The 17441-nt window shown below is 42.2% G+C and overlaps 1 protein-coding gene across 1 annotated transcript in view; it reads right to left on the bottom strand.

Annotated features, from left to right (window-relative positions):
* The window catches only part of NKIRAS1 (NFKB inhibitor interacting Ras like 1), a 63957-nt gene extending 46924 nt beyond the window's left edge, over positions 1-17033 (bottom strand). The window contains exons 1-2 of the mRNA XM_007173869.3: positions 16527-17033; positions 1029-1126 (exon numbers count right to left, since the gene is read on the bottom strand). The gene's annotated coding sequence lies outside the window, so the exon portion shown is untranslated. The remainder of the gene's footprint in view (positions 1-1028; positions 1127-16526) is intronic.
* Positions 17034-17441: the final 408 nt, after the last annotated feature.

Here is a 17441-nt window from a genome sequence, read left to right as displayed (position 1 = left end):
TGTGTGTGTGATAGGGGAGAACAAATCTGACTCCATATTGGATCCATTTCTTTTACATTAACCTTCCTATTCTATTGCTTTTGCTACAAGTTAATCACTAAAGGGATGTTGCCTTTAAGCTTAAATTCTACATAATGGCCCATCTCTGGGAACCCTGCTCCCCAGATAATGAGCGTTAAGCTAAAATACCTCTGTTTACCTCACAGGAAACATCCTGACCAGGCCCACCTGTGAATGACGGCAGGAAGGGAGAAATTAACACACCCCCTCTGGAAGCTGACTGGAACCAGGAAATGTTTGACTTTAGTCCCTCCTTTTTTAGTATAAAAGAAACCTGAATTCTAACTCGGGCAAGGTGGTTCTTTGGGACACTAGTCCACCATCCTCTCGGTCTGCTGGCTTTCCAAATAAAGTCACTATTCCTTGCCCCCAACAACTCATCCTCAATTTATTGGCCTCTTTTGCAGCGGGCAGTATGAGCTTGGACTCAATAACAGATGTGTATCCTTTGTTCTTTCCCTCCTTCCATCATTTATGTGCAGAAACTTTTTTCACAAAGAAAGAGGAAACATCTTCTTACCTTTCCTCACCTCCAAACAAACCACTGCAACAAACCAAAACCAAATACCAAATGTAATTGTATCCTTACGTTTTGTCACGGGTATAAAGTGAGAAGGAAGCCTGTGTCTTAGGCAGCTATGGCCCATGCTGTCATAATGACACTTGCGATATCGGTTCTTAGAGTGATTAAATGATTACTCAGTTATTAGAATGATGTCATTCTGTTGCAATTCCTCTGGCTATTTTGCTTTCCTACTGCGAAAAATTTAAGTCTCAGCTTGAATTTTTATTTATGCTGAGATCAGCCCTGTGGATTGCCTCATTATACAGCGCCTGCAGGGGTGGCACTTCTGGGCAGGCAGCCAGCAGTCTCAGGTCAGCAGGAGCGATTTCAGCTCAATTTACAAAGCAAAAGAAAGGGATCTAGTTGACCTATAAGGGCCAACTCTGCAAGAATTAGTGCTTACCAAAATGGTGATTATTCACAGCTTGCCCATCTTCCTGAGAGGACATTCTTCAGAGATTTTATTCCTCTTCTTTCAGTGAAAGCATCCATTCTTGCTCTCTTGTAAAAAAAAAAAAATTCAGAATATCAGAAGACTTATTATCTAATAGGCTTTCTAAAAATTGATAAAAGATTGCTTAAGGGATGCATTTAGTAATAAATGATTTCTAAATCCTGGGAGAACATTAAGGTAAAACAGTGCTGATTGCCCAGAAGGACCCACTCCAATCTAATCTGCTCAATTTTTCTATTGTACCTTGAAGGTGATTTTAAAGGTTTCTTGTCCTTCAGGTTGTTCTTGCAGGTTATGCAAGCAAAGATGAACTGGGTAAAGTCAGCGTCTGAGAGTGGAATTCAGCCCCTCTGATGCCTACCGAAGCGTCTCCATTCACCAGAACATAAACTCAAATGAGCTGTGAACATTGCTTTCCTTTACCTCATCTGACCGCAGTGACTTTTTGGTGTCTGTATTTGTTCTCTATTGCTTCTGTAACAAGGTACCACACATTTAGTGTCATAACACAACACAAATTTATGATCTTGCAGTTCTGGAGGTCAGAAGTCCAAAGTGGGTCTTGCGAGGCCAAAATCCAGGTATTGGCAGGGCTTCATTTCTTTCTGGAGGCTCTAGGGGAAGATTTGTTTTTTTGTCTTTTTCCACTTCCAGAGGCTGCCCCCATTCCTCGTTTGTGGCTTCCTTCCATCTGTAAAGCCAGCAGTGGCCGGTCTGGTCTTTCTCAGCCTGCCCCATGATGACACTGACTTTCTGCCCCCCAATTCCTCATTTAAAGGACCCTTGTGCAGAAGACCTAAATAGACATTTCTCCAAAGAAGACATACAGATGGCCAAGAGGCACATGAAAAGATGTTCAACATCGTTAATTATTAGGGAAATGCAAATCAAAACCACAATGAGATATCATCTCACACCAGTCAGAACAGCCATCATCAAAAAATCTACAAACAATAAATGCTGGAGAGGGTGTGGAGAAAAGGGAACCCTCTTGCACTGTTGGTGGGAATGTAAATTGATACAGTCACTATGGAGAACAGTATGGAGGTTCCTTAAAAAACTAAAAAAAGAACTACCATATGACCCAGCAATCCCACTACTGGGCATGTATCCGGAGAAAAATTTGGTTCGAAAGCATCCATGCACCCCAGTGTTCATTGCAGCACTATTTACAATAGCCAAGACATGGAAGCAACCTAAATGTCCATTGATAGATGAATGGATAAAGAAGATGGGGTACATATGTGCATTGGAATATTACTCAGCCATTAAAAAGAATGAAATAATGCCATTTGCAACAACATGGATGGACCTGGATATTATATACTAAGTGAAGTAAGCCAGAGAAAGACAAATATCATGTGATATCGCTTACATGTGGAATCTAAAATGAAATACAAATGAACTTATCTACAAAACAGAAACAGACTCACAGACTTAGAGAATGAACTTGTGGTTACCAGGGGGGAAGGGTTGGGGAGGGAGGGATAGACTGGCAGCTTGGGATTGACATGTACACACTGCTATATTTAAAATAGGTAACCAGCAAGGACCTACTGTATCACACAGGGGACTCTGCTCAACATTCTGTAATAACCTAAATGGAAAAAGAATTTTAAAAAGAATAAAAACAAACAAACAAACAAAAACCCTTGTGATTACACTGGGCCCACCTGGATAATCCAGGCGATCTCTTTGTTTTAAGGTCAGCTGATTAACAACCTGAATGCCATCTGCAACCTTAATCCCCCTGTCATGTACCGTAAGATGCTCTCAGGTGCTGGGAATCATGTCACAGAATGTGCATATCTTTGGAGGTGTTGTTCAGCTTGTCACAGTGCCTTTGACTGTCAGGCAGTAATGAAACCATTTAAGTATCAACCACATTGCTCTCTCGATGCTCAGTAAAGCTCTTCCTTCTTTCTCGTTTAGACACCTTTGCACGGACTTTATTGTCTTGTACCTTTCTTTCATCTCTGTTCTTCCGCTTGGCCCCCTTCTCAACTGCCTGTCCCCCACCATCTGAACTTCTACTCATCCTTCAATCACAAGACGCCTGTTTAGTGATGGCATTTCTGACTCTTCCATGACATCATTTGTTTCATTCTTCCGTAACAGCTCTTTCTACACATCGTTCATTTGTTTGTCCCTTCCACAAATATTTATTGAGGAATAACCATGTGTCAGGAGAATGAAATACACCAGTGAACAAGATGGATAAGGTTCCTGCTCCCGTGTATCCCATATTTTAGTAGCGAAGACAATGAACAAGTAAATAAATGAAATAATTTCAGATAGTGACAAGAATTGTGGAGCAAGGGTGGAATTAAATAGGAATTGGGGAGGTCCCCAGGAGGAGAGGACATAGATAAGATGTGGAGGATAGAAGGAGTCTCCATGTGATGATCTCAGGGAAAAGTATTCCAGGCAGAAGGAACAGCAAATGTAAAGGCCCTGAGTTGGGAATGAGCTTGGGAGGTTGGAGGTAAGAAAGGAGGCCAGTAAAGCAGGAAGTCAGGGAGATCAGAAGGACAGTTTTTTGCTTTTTTGTTTTTTTAATATTTATTTATTTATTTGGTTGCACTGGGTCTTAGTTGCAGCAGGTAGCCTCCTTAGTTGCGGCTCGCAGGCCCGTGGGATCTAGTTCCCTGACCAGGGATCGAACCCAGGCCCCCTGCTTTGGGAGCACGGAATCTTATCCACTGCGCCACCAGGGAAGTACTTGTTTTTGGTTTTGTTTTTAATATTTTGGCCATGCTGCGTGGCATGTGGGATCTTAGTTCCCTGGCCAGGGATTGAACCTGTGCTCCCTGCAGCGGAAGCTCAGAGTCCTGACCACTGGACTGCCAAGGAATTCCCTAGAGTTTTTAAAAATAGAAAACAACAGGCATAAAAAATAAAATTCATGATGACTATTATGGTAAAAATAAAACTGACAACAGCTAAAACTAAATATGGTAAGATCTGTGGTTGACTCAAAAATAATAGAATTAAATCTTGGCAAAATGAAAATCTGCAAAATTCGATAAGGTAGAAGGACTTGGACAAAATAAGTCATTGACAGAAATCTTAATAGTTGAAGCTCTGATTGTCAAAAAAAAAAAATATGGTCAATGAATCAACTCTTTTGTATAAGATTTTGAGGGAGAAATCTGATTTTTATGAAAATAGTTCCAGCAAACCAAAGTGAAAATGGGAGCTATTTGAAACAGCTTAACTTTGCCATACACAAAATTGATCAATTACTGATTAGTTCAGCAATAAATTATTCAAGTCAAGTTGGCCTAATGGATTTCTCTAGTTAATAGTTTCTTGCTGAAAATTTATCAATGTTGGGATGATTTTGACTAAAATGTTTGTATTCATAAGCTCATCAAAGAATCAACTATCTATGGGTTTGAAATGACTGCCATTAAAAAATCCCATGGGATCGTGTTGGGTGAAATAAGTCAGACAGAGAAAGATGAATATCATGTGATGTCACTCATATGTGGAATCTAAACTAAATGATACAGATGAACTTATTTACAGAACAGAGATAGACTCACAGACGTGGAAGACAAACATACGGTTACCAAAGGAGAAGGGGCGGGGAGGGAGGGATGAACTGGGAGTTTGGGACTGACATATACACACTACTATATATAAAATAGATAACTAATAGGAACCTGCTGTGTAGCACAGGGAACTCTACTCAATACTCTATTATGGCCTATGGGAAAAGAATCTAAAAAAAAAAAAGAATGTATATATGTATATATATAACTGATTCACCTTGCTGTACACCTGAAACTAACACAGCATTGTGAATCAACTATACTCCAGTAAAAAATTTTTTTAAATCCCATGGGTTTTATTACTATATATAAAATAGATAACTAATAAGGACCTGCTGTATAGCACAGTGAAACTCTACTCAATACTCTGTAATGACCTATATGGGAAAAGAATCTAAAAAAGAGTGGATAGATGTATATGTATAACTGATTCACTTTGTTGTACACCTGAAACTAACACAACATTGTTAATCAACTATACTCCAAATAAAATATTTTTTTAAAAATCCCATGTGTTTTTTTAAGGCTAAGTTGACAGAATCAAAATGGTAAGCTCCAAAGTTTTTAAAATATAAAAATTAATTTTAATTCATATTTTCAAGTATTTTTTGTTATAATACTAACATAAAAATTTTGAAATGTTTTTGAAAATGTACAAAGTATAAAGAAAAAAATTATTCATAAAATCACCGTTGAAACAAAACCATTGTAAACCTTTTGATATATTCTCCCAACCTTTCTTTATGCACAGATATTTTTAAAATAGTTGTAATACTACTTTATATGCAATTGTTCACACTGATCTTGTCACTTAACAGTAGATTATCGACATTTTCACGTTACTACCTCATCTTCATAAACATTCTTTTTAAAGGCTGAGGAGAATTTACTCATGTTTTCTTATGTTTGGGCAGTTAAGGATTTGCCAATTTTATAGTAATATATAAACAGTGCTATATATCATTTCACATAAAGATTTTTCTATTATTAGGATTATTTTGCTTGGACTGAGTGCCAGAAATGGAATTATAGTTTCAAAGTATTCTTTATTCTTTTAATTTTGAAGAAAGAGACTGATTTTCACCAGTGATACCCTGACCAGAAATGGGGACAGTGAGAAAGCAACTCAAACACCTAATAACAGCCCTTCTGTAATTCAGCTGTCTATATTCTTTACTTATTATTTTGGAAGATTGTGGTGTTTAAGGGGAACTGGGCAGTTTTTTGTTTGTTTTAAGTATAGTTGATTTACAATGTTATGTTAATTTCTGCTGTACAGCAAAGTGATTCAGTTATACATATATATGTATATATTCTTTTTTAATATCCTTTTCCATTATGGTTTATCACAGGATACTGAATATAGTTCTCTGTGATATACAGTAGGACCTTGTTGTTTATCCATTCCATGTATAATAGCTTACATCTGCTAACGGACAGTTTTTGTTTTTAAAGCAATTTTTATTTTCATCAAACCAATGAATTCACATATTTTAAGAAATCAAATGGATAAAACTGATGACTGATTAAACAAAAAAATCAAATGGTACTACAAGGCTTATGATGAATAACAGGGGTACCCTGCCCTTCCTACCCTTCCCCATTCTTCAGTCCCCAGCTTTAACTCTTTCAGTATCTCCTTAGTATTTCTAACTGGTATCCTTAAAATGCTATTTCTTTTACTCATAAGTTTTAGGCATTATCTATTGACTTTCTATTTTGGAAGATGAGAATTTAAATAAACAACATTTCTCTATCAGAAGCATCCCTTCCTCCCATACCTTGACATGTGTGGGTCTACTGCCGCCCTCCCCCGCCCACCCACCAACACATACACTTCTCTTCCCTCCATCCTCCTAATCTACGTTACATCACGTAAGTAACCTTCTAAGAGAAGGTGTATAGAAGGGGAAGTTTTGGAAAATTTTCCTGTCTTAAAATATCGTTATCCTACCCTTGCACTTGACTGATGGTTCAGCTGAGTTTTGAGATTTAGGGTGAATTATTTTTATTTCAAAAATTTGAAGGCATTCATCAGGTGTCTGATGATAGTCTGATTTCTATGTACTGCGTGTGATCTGATTTTCCTTTCTGGATGTTTTTATGATCCTCTCTTGGTCCCTGATGTTTCAGAATTTCACCATGACATGCCTTGAAGATAATTTTGTTTTTCATTACTTGTGCCGGATAATCTGTGAATATTCTAATCTGGAAACCCTTTCAGGAAAAATTCTCTTGAATTATTTCTTTGATCATTTTATTTCCAGAACTCCTACTACATCTCTTGGATTAATCTTTAAGTTTTTTTTTTAATTGCTTGTGGGAATTCCCTGGTGGTCCAGTGGTTACATTCCACGCTTCCACTGCAGGGGCACGGGTTCGATCCCTGGTCAGGGAACTAAGATCCTGCATGCCATGCGGCACAGCCAAAAAAAAAAAAAAAATGCTTGTAATGTCCATTTTTTGTCTTTCTGTTCTGCTTAATGGTTTCTTTGCCTTCTAATTTTTCCAATACATTTTTATTTTGTATATTGTCTTTACTTCCCAAGAATTCTTACTTGTTTTGTGTTCCTTTTTTGTAACATCCTGGTTTCATGGATGCTCTATCTTCTCTCACTTCTCCAAAAATAAAGAGTACCTTTCTTGCTCCTTGTATTGTTTCTTAGTTCCTATTTTCTTTCCATATGGTAGAATCTTCCCTCAAAAGTCTAGTGATCCACTGCTATCTGTTTATATTTGAGTGAAGCATTAGAAAGCTGACTGGACACTGTGTGTGTGTGTGTGTGTGTGTGTGTGTGTGTGTGTGTGTGTGTGTGTGTGTTGGGCAGCTCTAGGGAGCTGCACTGAGTATAGTATAAAGCTTCACTGTTGGGTGGGACCTAGGCGGGAGCTACTGCTTCACTTATGTAGACTTTCAACCAATCCCACTGTTTTCAGTTTCACTACTCAGAGAAAATCTCCTTCTTCCCAGGTGTTGGCTCTAGTAGGCGGTGCTTATTTATCTACCAGTCTGTTAGGTCCCTGTGACTTCAGGGGAATCTGGACATGTTTGAATTTTCAGTGTCCTTGATCTGCTGATCGCCCCTTTTATTAGTCATAGTCATCAACTGCTGAGTAACTAATTACCCTAAAACTTACGGGCTAAGACATCAACTTTTACTATCTCGCGTTTCCTCGGGTCAGCACACAGCTTAGCTGGGTTCTCTGCTTCGGGATCTCCACGGGCTGCAATCAAGGTGCTGGGTGTGGCTGAAGTTAGCTCAGGGCTCAACTCCGGGAAAGATCCGCTCTGACCTCACGCACTGCTTGCTGGCAGGATGCAGTTCCTTGTTGCCTGTTGTTCTTCGGCCAACAAGTTACCACGTGAGTCTCTCCACAGGGCAGCTCCTAACACTGCTGTTTGCTTTATCAGGGTGAGCAGGTAAGAAGAGCTGGAAAGAGGGGGTCAGAAGTGGCAACCATCACTGTGCCATGTTCTATTTTTATTTTTTTAATTTTTATTTTATATTGGACTATAGCTGATTTACAACGTTGTATTAGTTTCAGGTGTACAGCAAAGTGATTCAGCTATACATATATATATATATATGTAAGTATATATATTCTTTTTTTACATTCTTTTCCATTATATGTTATTACAAGATATTGAGTAGAGTTCCCTGTGCTATACAGTAGGCCCTTGTTGGTTATCTATTTTATATACAGTAGTGTGTGTATGTTAATCCCAAATTCCCAATCTGTCCCTCCCCCATATGCTATTTTTAGAAGCAAGTTACTACATCCAGTTCACACTCAAGGGGAGGGGATTACACAGGGGGTAAATACCAGGAGGTGGGGATCGCTGGGGACCATTCAGAAGGCTGCTTACCACGTCCCTCCAGAGAGCATTCCTGCTGCAAAGCCTCTGTCTTCCAGCAGAGTAGAGCGGGGCTTCTCAAACTTCACTGTGCGTACAAGTCACCTGGAGCCCTTGTTCGCATGCAGGTCCTGATTCAATAACTCTGCCGTGGAGATTGAGATGCTACAGTTCTTACTGGATCCCAGGTGTTGCCAGGGCTGCTAATCCAGGCCCACACTTCGAATAGTGAGGTAGCAGAAGAGCAACGTGCCTCCTGGCTCGATCTGAAGAAATTACATTTGGCTTCTTTTCTAAAATTCTCTCCTAAGACTCTCTTCCCATACATAAAAGACCAATGCTAGTCCAAAAGTCCAATATGTTAGTCACAGATTATAAAGTCTTTGGACCTCCCTGTACTTATCTGCATTGCCTTAAATCAATGGAATTCGATCAACTATACTTCAATTAAAAAATAATAAAAAATAATAAAAAAATGGAATCCAGACACAAAACGAACCGGTATGCAGTCGGTGAGTTAAGAGGTGAGGAATTTCGTCTCCAATTTTCTTTCTTTCCAATATAGAACTGTTTCATGAGAAGGAAGAGTGAGTTTTTACATGAATTTAGAAGCAAAGAGATGGTCCTGGATATTGACTGAGATTTAAATGATCATACTATTCTTACCACTATTAAAACATTTTGTTTTTCCTACACAGTCAGAAAGGAGAAGGATCTAAACCTTAAAGATAAATTAATTTTCTTAGAATGTAGATAAATTTATAAATAATTGATAAAGGCTCATTGGTGATAAGCATAACCAATTAATGAGAATAGCAGGTTTCTCCTATAGTCTGTGGGCAGAAATGCATCCAGTTCTGAAGGAGGAACTGAAATCAGAAGCCCAGTCATTGCGGGCTTTGCATTAATGCAAAGAATTCTTGCATGAATTAATACGAAGAATTCTTTGCATTTAGAATTTTATCCTGTCATATTACACATGCGTATTACAGGACAGAGATCCTGCTCACTGGAGGCATGGTGCAGATAACCTGGAAGGAGGCAGCCTCTAGCCCTATACACTTATAAGATGGGTTATAATCAACATGGGCTGATCAATTCTCTGGTGGTAGATGCTACCGGTTTCCAAGCCAGTGTTCTCAAACTCGAATGCACCAGAATCACCAGGAGGGTTTGTTAAACTACAGATTGCTGGCAACACCTGCAGAGTGTCTGATTCTCTATGTCTGAGGTGGTACTCAAGAGGTTGCATTTCTAACAGCATCTAACATTGATGCTGATACTACTGATTCAGGGACCACACTGCGATAACCACTGGTCCAGATTAACTTCCTCGGGAGGGAGGGAAGCCCTGAAGAATCCACCAGCTGAGAAGAACTGCTGATAATCTGAGGTTGAGGGGAGAGAAGTTGATTGCTGAAAAAGGAGACACCTGGGCCTCTAAGGGCCCTCTGAGTGTTGGTGAGAATTTGGGTTGGAGAACTTAGGAGAATGGTTAGTTAATGGACTCACACCAGGGCAGATGCCACTGCTGGGAGGGATGCTCAGCTAGAGAAGTTTTCAAAAGAATAAATAGGAAGACTAGATGGGAAAATCAGTGAGAGGGTCAGCAATATGTATTGTTCCTCTCGTGAGATAACATGCCCTGTTGTTAGAGCTAGGTTTTGTACTTGATGTTTTTGTTTTCTTCAGCCCAAACCCAGGAAAAATTATTGTAGGGTTTTTTTCTGTTATTTTATTTTTAAATTTATATTTTAATGAAGTATAGTTGACTTACAATATTGTGTTAATTTCTGCTGTACAGCAAAGTGACTCAGTTTTAAACATATACACATTCTTTTTTATATTCTTTTCCATTATGCTTTATCCCAGGACATTGAATATAGCTCCCTGTGCTATACAGTAGGACCTTGTTGTTTATCCATTCTATATGTAATAGTTGGCATCTGCTAATCCCAAACTCCCAATCCATCCCTCCCCCACCCCCCTATTGTAGGATTTTTTCTTTTCATACTATGATACAGTCTTGAAGATGATCAGACGTTTCTTATAGCCTTTTTTTTTAGAGAGAATTAATTTTAATTAATTAATTTATTTTATTTATTTATGGCTGTGTTGGGTCTTCGTTTCCGTGCATGGGCTTTCTCTAGTTGTGGCGAGCAGGGGCCACTCTTCATCGCGGTGCACGGGCCTCTCACTATCGTGGCCTCTCTTGTTGCGGAGCACAGGCTCCAGACGCGCAGGCTCAGCAATTGTGGCTCACGGGCCCAGTTGCTCCGCGGCATGTGGGATCCTCCTAGACCAGGGCTCGAACCCGTGTCCCCTGCATTGGCAGGCAGATTCTCAACCACTGCGCCACCAGGGAAGCCCTCTTATAGCCTTTTTATTTATTGAACTGCCATGCAACTTTTTCTGCTTTCCATTCTTATTTTCTTTTCAAATTTGCTTAGTATGTTATTAAATCAATGGAGCACTTAACAAAATTCAACTAGGGTGTCCAGACGGCATTAGATATTTTTCCACCCTATTCAATGAGGCATCTTGGCCAGATGGTTTCTGTTGTGAATAGTCTTGGATTTTTCTGTAATGTTGTATAGATTGCACTCATTACATGCAGACGTAACCCTTTCCCTACTAGATTCTTCTCCGAGGGAGCTGTCCCATTCCAGTGCCGTCAGATATTATTGATGGTGGACAATAAAGGACTCAGAAGAGGCAAGAGACTGGGTCTGTATTTGAAAGGTCCTCCCACTGACCTTCAGCGCCACAGAGCTGAACCTCAAAAACTGAACCGTCAGGAGAAGTGGGAGCCTATCTGTGCCCTCTTTTTGTCTGATTCATTCCTTTCTCTGGAGCATTCTTTCTCCTTATACTAAGCCTTAGAAAGTGCCGCCGGGTCGAGGGGGTAAAAATGTTCACGTCGAGAAATACAACATCTTAAAACGGACACTGTAATGTGGTCCTCAAGTCAAGGTGTGTCCTTTAAAATTGTTCCCTGTTTCAACAACAATAGCTGCACAATATTTTCCCTCTCACATGCTATTCACAATAGGACCTTGATGCTCCTCTTAGGAAGACAGGGGGTCTGTGGGCCCTCCCCTCACATCTGACTTCCTTTGTAACCAAGAATACAGCAAAATTGCTGTGATAGTGTGACTTCTGAGGCTCGGTCAGAAAAGGTGAGGCAGCTTCTGCCTTGTTTCCTGGAACACTTGCACTGGAGCCCTGTGCTGCCCTGCAGACCGTGTGCAGAAGCCCTGTAACTACCTGAAGAGAGAGAAAGGCCGGGTTGACCCTCAGAGCTCCAGCTCCTGCTATTTGGGCTCTGCCTACTGTCTGATTGCCATTAATGAGAGACTCTGAGCTAGAAATGCCCAGACAGGAGCAACTCCTGACCCACAGAAACCATCAGAGGTAATAAAATGATTGCTCCATTCAAAGCCACTGAGTTCCCAGGGGTTTTGTTACACTGCAGTAGTAACTAGAATACTCCCTATAAGAGGAGAGGATGTTAAAGCAGCATCAGTGAGGGGTCCTTAGTCACTAACGGGAAAAATGGGCTCTGGCCAGCCGAAGCAAACTTAATGAGATACAGGTCCAAGTTAAGAAGTTAGAAAAATCATATTAAAAGAGAACAGAAGGAGGGCAATCGAGACAAAGAGCAGAAATCACTAGAACTGAAGACAAATACTGTACAGTGAATGAATAAAGCCAAAAATCGAGCCTTTGAAACAGCTCCTAAAGTAGATACACCTCTAGTAGGACTGATTAAGGGGTAAAAAAGCACAAATAAACAGAATTAAGAATGAGGAACTACAGAATTGATAGAGATTAAAGAGATGATAAGAGAATTAAACAACTTTATTCCAATAAATTTGAAAACTTAAACATCACGGACAAATTCCTAGAATAATAATTTATCACAGTGACTCAGGAAGAGTAAGAAAGTCTCTAAATCTGTAATGATGAATATGGTTACCATTAGTTACATGTGACTCTGACCCCTGAAACATAGTGAGTGTCACTGAGGGACTAAATTTTACATTTTAGTTAATTTTAACTAATTTAAATTTAAGAACGGGAACAGTATAAAGTATTTTTCTGTTCAACACAATTTGTTTTGGTAGACTATATTTCGCTTTATTGCATCTCATAAGATATTATCACTGCCTTGGAGTGTGTTAAGATGTGTGCCTTGTGGGCTTCCCTGGTGGTGCAGTGGTTAAGAATCCGCCTGCCAGTGCAGGAGACACAGGTTCGAGCCCTGGTCCGGGAAGATCCCACAGGCCGCAGAGCAACTAAGCCCGTGCGCCACAACTACTGAGCCTGTGCTCTAGAGCCCGCGAGCCACAACTACTGAGCCCACATGCCACAACTACTGAAGCCCGCAGGCCTAGAGCCTGTGCTCCGCAACAAGAGAAGCCACCGCAATGAGAAGCCCGCGCACTGCAACACTGCAATGAAGAGTAGCTCCCGCTCACTGCAACTAGAGAAAGCCTACGCACACCAACGAAGACCCAAAGCAGCCAAAAAAAAAAAAAAAAAAAGATGTGTGCCTCGTTTCTAGTATTGCACGTAAACACATCACTCATCTTGATGGTGTCAATGGATTAATTCAGTTTGAATGACTTTTTTTTTCTATGCACGAATATAATATTTCACTGTGTTTAACGGAATATTTTATGAAGATATTAAATGAGAAGACGTGATTGACACAGTGATACCTACGTAAGTCATCATTGGTGATAAAGTTGAAATATTTTTTATGTATGATATAATTAAATTACTTTTCTAGTTAAAAAAATAAGTATAGAAAAATTTTTGCTTACAATAAAGGCATGATTGGGCGATGATACAGAAGCTAGTACTATGACCAGAGCAGTAAAGAAAAAAAAAAAAAGAGCCTGGAAGACGGTCCATCGCAAATAGCATGAGGTTGAACAGCAATTGCAGTTTGCTGTGGGCAGAGGAAACCGCCAAAGCTGTCTGTTGACATGTGATAATGTTGCTGCTCTGTGACATATATGATGTGTGTGCTTGTGTGGGTTTTTTTTTTTTTTCATTTTATTTTATTTATTTATTTATTTGGCCGTGCTGCACGTCTTCGCTTGTGGGATCTTAGTTCCCCAACCAGGGATTGAACCCGGGTCCTCGGCAGTGAAAGTGCAGAGTCTTAAGTACTGGACCGCTAGGGAATTCCCTGTGCTTGTGTTTTAAACCTTTCTCTATTTTCATTTCTAATAGGTGGATATGGATAAATACAGTCCATGAAAAAAGCACTCTGTGGTCTTCAATAATGTTAAGAGTGTAAAGTGGTTCTCAGTTGGAAATGTTTGAGAACTGCTGGTCTAGGGCACAGAGAAGGCAAAGTTGAAGTGGAAAGTTAATGTGGTACCGGGAACTAGCAGGGTTCATTAGAAAAGTTTAGAATGAGGAATAACCTTAGACATTTTTAATTGGCCTTAACTTTAAGGAAACTCCATCTTTTTTCCTTTCTCTTTCTCCCCATATCTCTCCTTCATCCAGGTCCTCATACGGAAGGGCCCCACTTGGCCTGCTGTACTCGAGTTTGGGATTAGAGGACTCTCATGTTTAAGCTCTCCCCTCCTTTATCTGCATCCAGATTGAGCTGTCCTGTGCTAAGTTTCCCAGGGCCCTGGTGTCAGTAGCTTTCCCAGGAAACTTGCATTTTCTAGCAGATGACTTTTGAGGACACGGTCACTTCATTCAACAGAGTTATTATTTTGGTCAGAGGAAAGAGGAAGGAGTAGGTAGAGACCCGCTCTCAATGGCCTGAGACTTCCTATGGACTGAGCCATAGGGTCCATAGGGGTAACAATGGAGGCTCCTTAGAATGACAGCAGCAAAAGGCAATTTCCACTGCAGCTGTGGGCACTCTGGGGACCGTCCAACCCGGATGCCGCTCAGTGTCCTCCTCTGGCACGGAGGAGACCCACGCGTTTCCAGTGGCCAGTGGTGTGGCTGGTGACTGACCTGGGCTATAGCTTTGGAGTCTCTGATAGTTACCCACAAAGCCTCACAGGATGGAGGCGGCCTTTAAGAGGCGTGAGGCCCATAGACACGAATTTTCTTTCATACGCATTATCGTGGAAGAGAGGGGCTTACTTCCTGTGCCATGGCTTATTTTTACTTCCACTCTTCTCCTTTTTCAAAGTTAAACGGCAGTATCTTCTCTCTCTCTCTCTAAGATAGACTTTACTTTTTAGAGCAGTTTTAGGTTCACAGCAAACCTGAATGGCAAGTACAGAGTTCCCATATACATTCTGTCCCCCAAGACACACAGAGCCTCCCCCCACTATCAACATCCCTCACCACAGTGGTACATTTTTTGCCACTGGCGAACCTACATCGACACATCGTCATCACCCAAAGTCCATAGCTTATCTTAGGGTTCGCTCTGGGTATTGTATCTCTGACATGTATCCCCATTGTAGTATCATACAGAACAGTTTCCCCGCCCTAAAAATCTTCTGTGCTCTGCCTTTTCATCCCTCCCTCCACCCTAACCTCTGGAAACCAATGATATCTTTACTGTCGCCATAGTTTAGCCTTTTCCAGAATATCATACATAGTTGGCCCTCTGTATATACGGGTTCCACATCTGTGGATTCAACCAGCTATGGATCGAAATTCTGTACTACATGTTCATTGAGGGTTGGTCACGGTCCTCACTCCAGAAACCAGGCTATTGGAATAGCCACTACCTGCAACACTGCCAGGTGCCCATGGCAAAGGGCGAAGAGAGCACGGTACAGCATGCTGTTAGAGCTTTTGCTCAGAAGGTTGTAGGAAGCAAGTCACAAGGCTATACGGTTAGCCCTCTGGATCCGCAGGTTCCACAACCACGGATTCAACCAACCTCAGAGCGAAAGTATTCGGAAAGAAAATTCCGTAAAGTTTCCACCAGAGTGCTGGAAACTACTTCCGTAGCATTTACATTGTATTAGGTATTATAAGTAATCTAGAGATGACTTAAAGTATACGGAAGGATGTCCATAGGTTATATGCAAATACTACACCGTTTTATATGAGGGGCTTGAGCATCCGTGGATTTTGGTATCCACAGACGTCCTGGAACCCACACCCCGAGGACACTGAGGGAACCATCCGGCATGGTCTTTTTAGAATGGTGTCCTCTTTATGACTTCTGCCTTCTACACTGTTCACATTTGCCTCATTTTACCCGTGCAGAAGCAGATGGTGGTTGGCACATAAAATAAAAAAGCAAGCTACAAAGTGTAGCCCGGGGAAGCCTTGCTCCAGCATCACAGAGGGTGATAAAGCCCCGAGGTAGGGAAGGAAAGAGGACCACATTGTGCAGAGAGCTGTGTAGAGGGTGCTGGAGAGCCTGGAGAGAAGCAGGGCCCAGAGTTTGTGCAGGCCTTTGCAGAGCAGCTTAAGGCACTGGCTTTTTCAAAAAAAGCAATAGGAAGCTATTGGAGGGTTTTGAGCAGAGGAATTAGACCTCATTTACATGTAAAAAACAACACTCTAACTGGGGAGAAGTGCCTATAGGTGGATACAGGAGTAATTCCCCTGTTAGGGAACTATTACAGTAGCCCAGGCAAGAGATGACGATGGTTTGATCTAGAGTAATAGCAATGCTGATGGTGAGAAGCACAAAGACTGAAGGGAGAATAGCTCAGATCTGTTCACGGATTGAACGGGGGTATAAAAGGCAGAGAGAGAGAGACAGACAGACAGACAGACAGAGGGGGAGAGACAGGAGAGTAGAGAAACCTGACTTGTTGGCTTCAGGAGCTGGCAGATTTACCAAAAAGTAAAGATTGAGTTGGGGCAGTGTGTGTACGTGTGTTATGGGGGGAGGGGTGGCAGGGGGAGAAGAGATGGTGCATACGTAAAAGAGTCTCACACATTACATGTCTCTCAACGTTTTATACCGCAAATTTTCAAAAAGCAACTGGGAAAGACTTTTACAGTGAATACCCACAGACAACATCTCAACTACCATCTTACTGTACTTCTATCCATCCATCCCTCAGCCCATCTTACTTTTGTAATGCATCTGAATTGCAGACATCAACGCACTTCCCTCTTCATTCCTCAGCACACATGTCATTTGTTTCCAGCTTTTTCCTTTTGATGTAAAATTTGCATACAAGGCAAAATGCGCAAATCTTAAGCGTGCATTCGCCGAGTTCTGACACATGCATACGCCTGTCTGCATCTTAAATTTGAGCTGCCTAAAGGACGTCAAGGTGGCATAATCAAACGGGCTGCTGGATGTCGGAGCGTGGAGCTCAGATTCAGCACACAGGTGTGTCTGAGCTCTTGGACTGGATGAAGTCACCGAGGAGGTGTAGAAGGAGGAGATGTGGGCAGTGTCCGCAAGGAGCCCGGCGTTCTGAGGTCTGTGGCGGGGAGAGCGGACCTGCGGGGCGGTCTGGGGCTGGCCCAGCCCGAGGCCTGAAAAGCGGGTCTACTCGGCGCTACCCGGCGGTCCTAGGTAACCATCGGAGGGGCCCCGAGGTGTCACTAGATGGGGGGGGACTGCAGGGTTGGGGAGGGGAGCAGGGTTGGGGAGGGGAGCGTGGTGGGGGACTCCCAGCCCGAGGCGGGAAATCGGGAGGAGGAGGAGAACCGGGGTGAGCGCGAGCGGGCGACGGCGGCGGGAAAGAGGGGGAGGAGGGGGAGGGGCGCCGGCGCGGGAGGGGCGGAGTCGCCGCAGCGGCCGGCCGCGGGGCGGGCGGAGGGAGGGGGTGTGTGCGCGGGTCACATGGTCGCGGCTGCCCTCCCCGTCAGCCGCCCTCGCCGCCGCGGTGCGCTGGCTGCAGGAAGCCGCCGCGCCGCCGCTTTGTTGTCAGGGCCCCGCGAGGAGCGCCGCTCGCCGCCGCCGCCGCCCTCTCTCCCCGCAGCCCGCTCTCCGGCCGCGGGGCCCGGGTCCGGGCGCCCCGCCCGTCCTGCCCA

The sequence above is a fragment of the Balaenoptera acutorostrata genome, chromosome 4, assembly GCF_949987535.1.
Source record: "Balaenoptera acutorostrata chromosome 4, mBalAcu1.1, whole genome shotgun sequence".
Taxonomy (NCBI): domain Eukaryota; kingdom Metazoa; phylum Chordata; class Mammalia; order Artiodactyla; family Balaenopteridae; genus Balaenoptera; species Balaenoptera acutorostrata.
The sequence above is the reverse complement of the archived record's forward strand: the minus strand, read 5'-3'. Positions and strand labels throughout refer to the sequence as shown.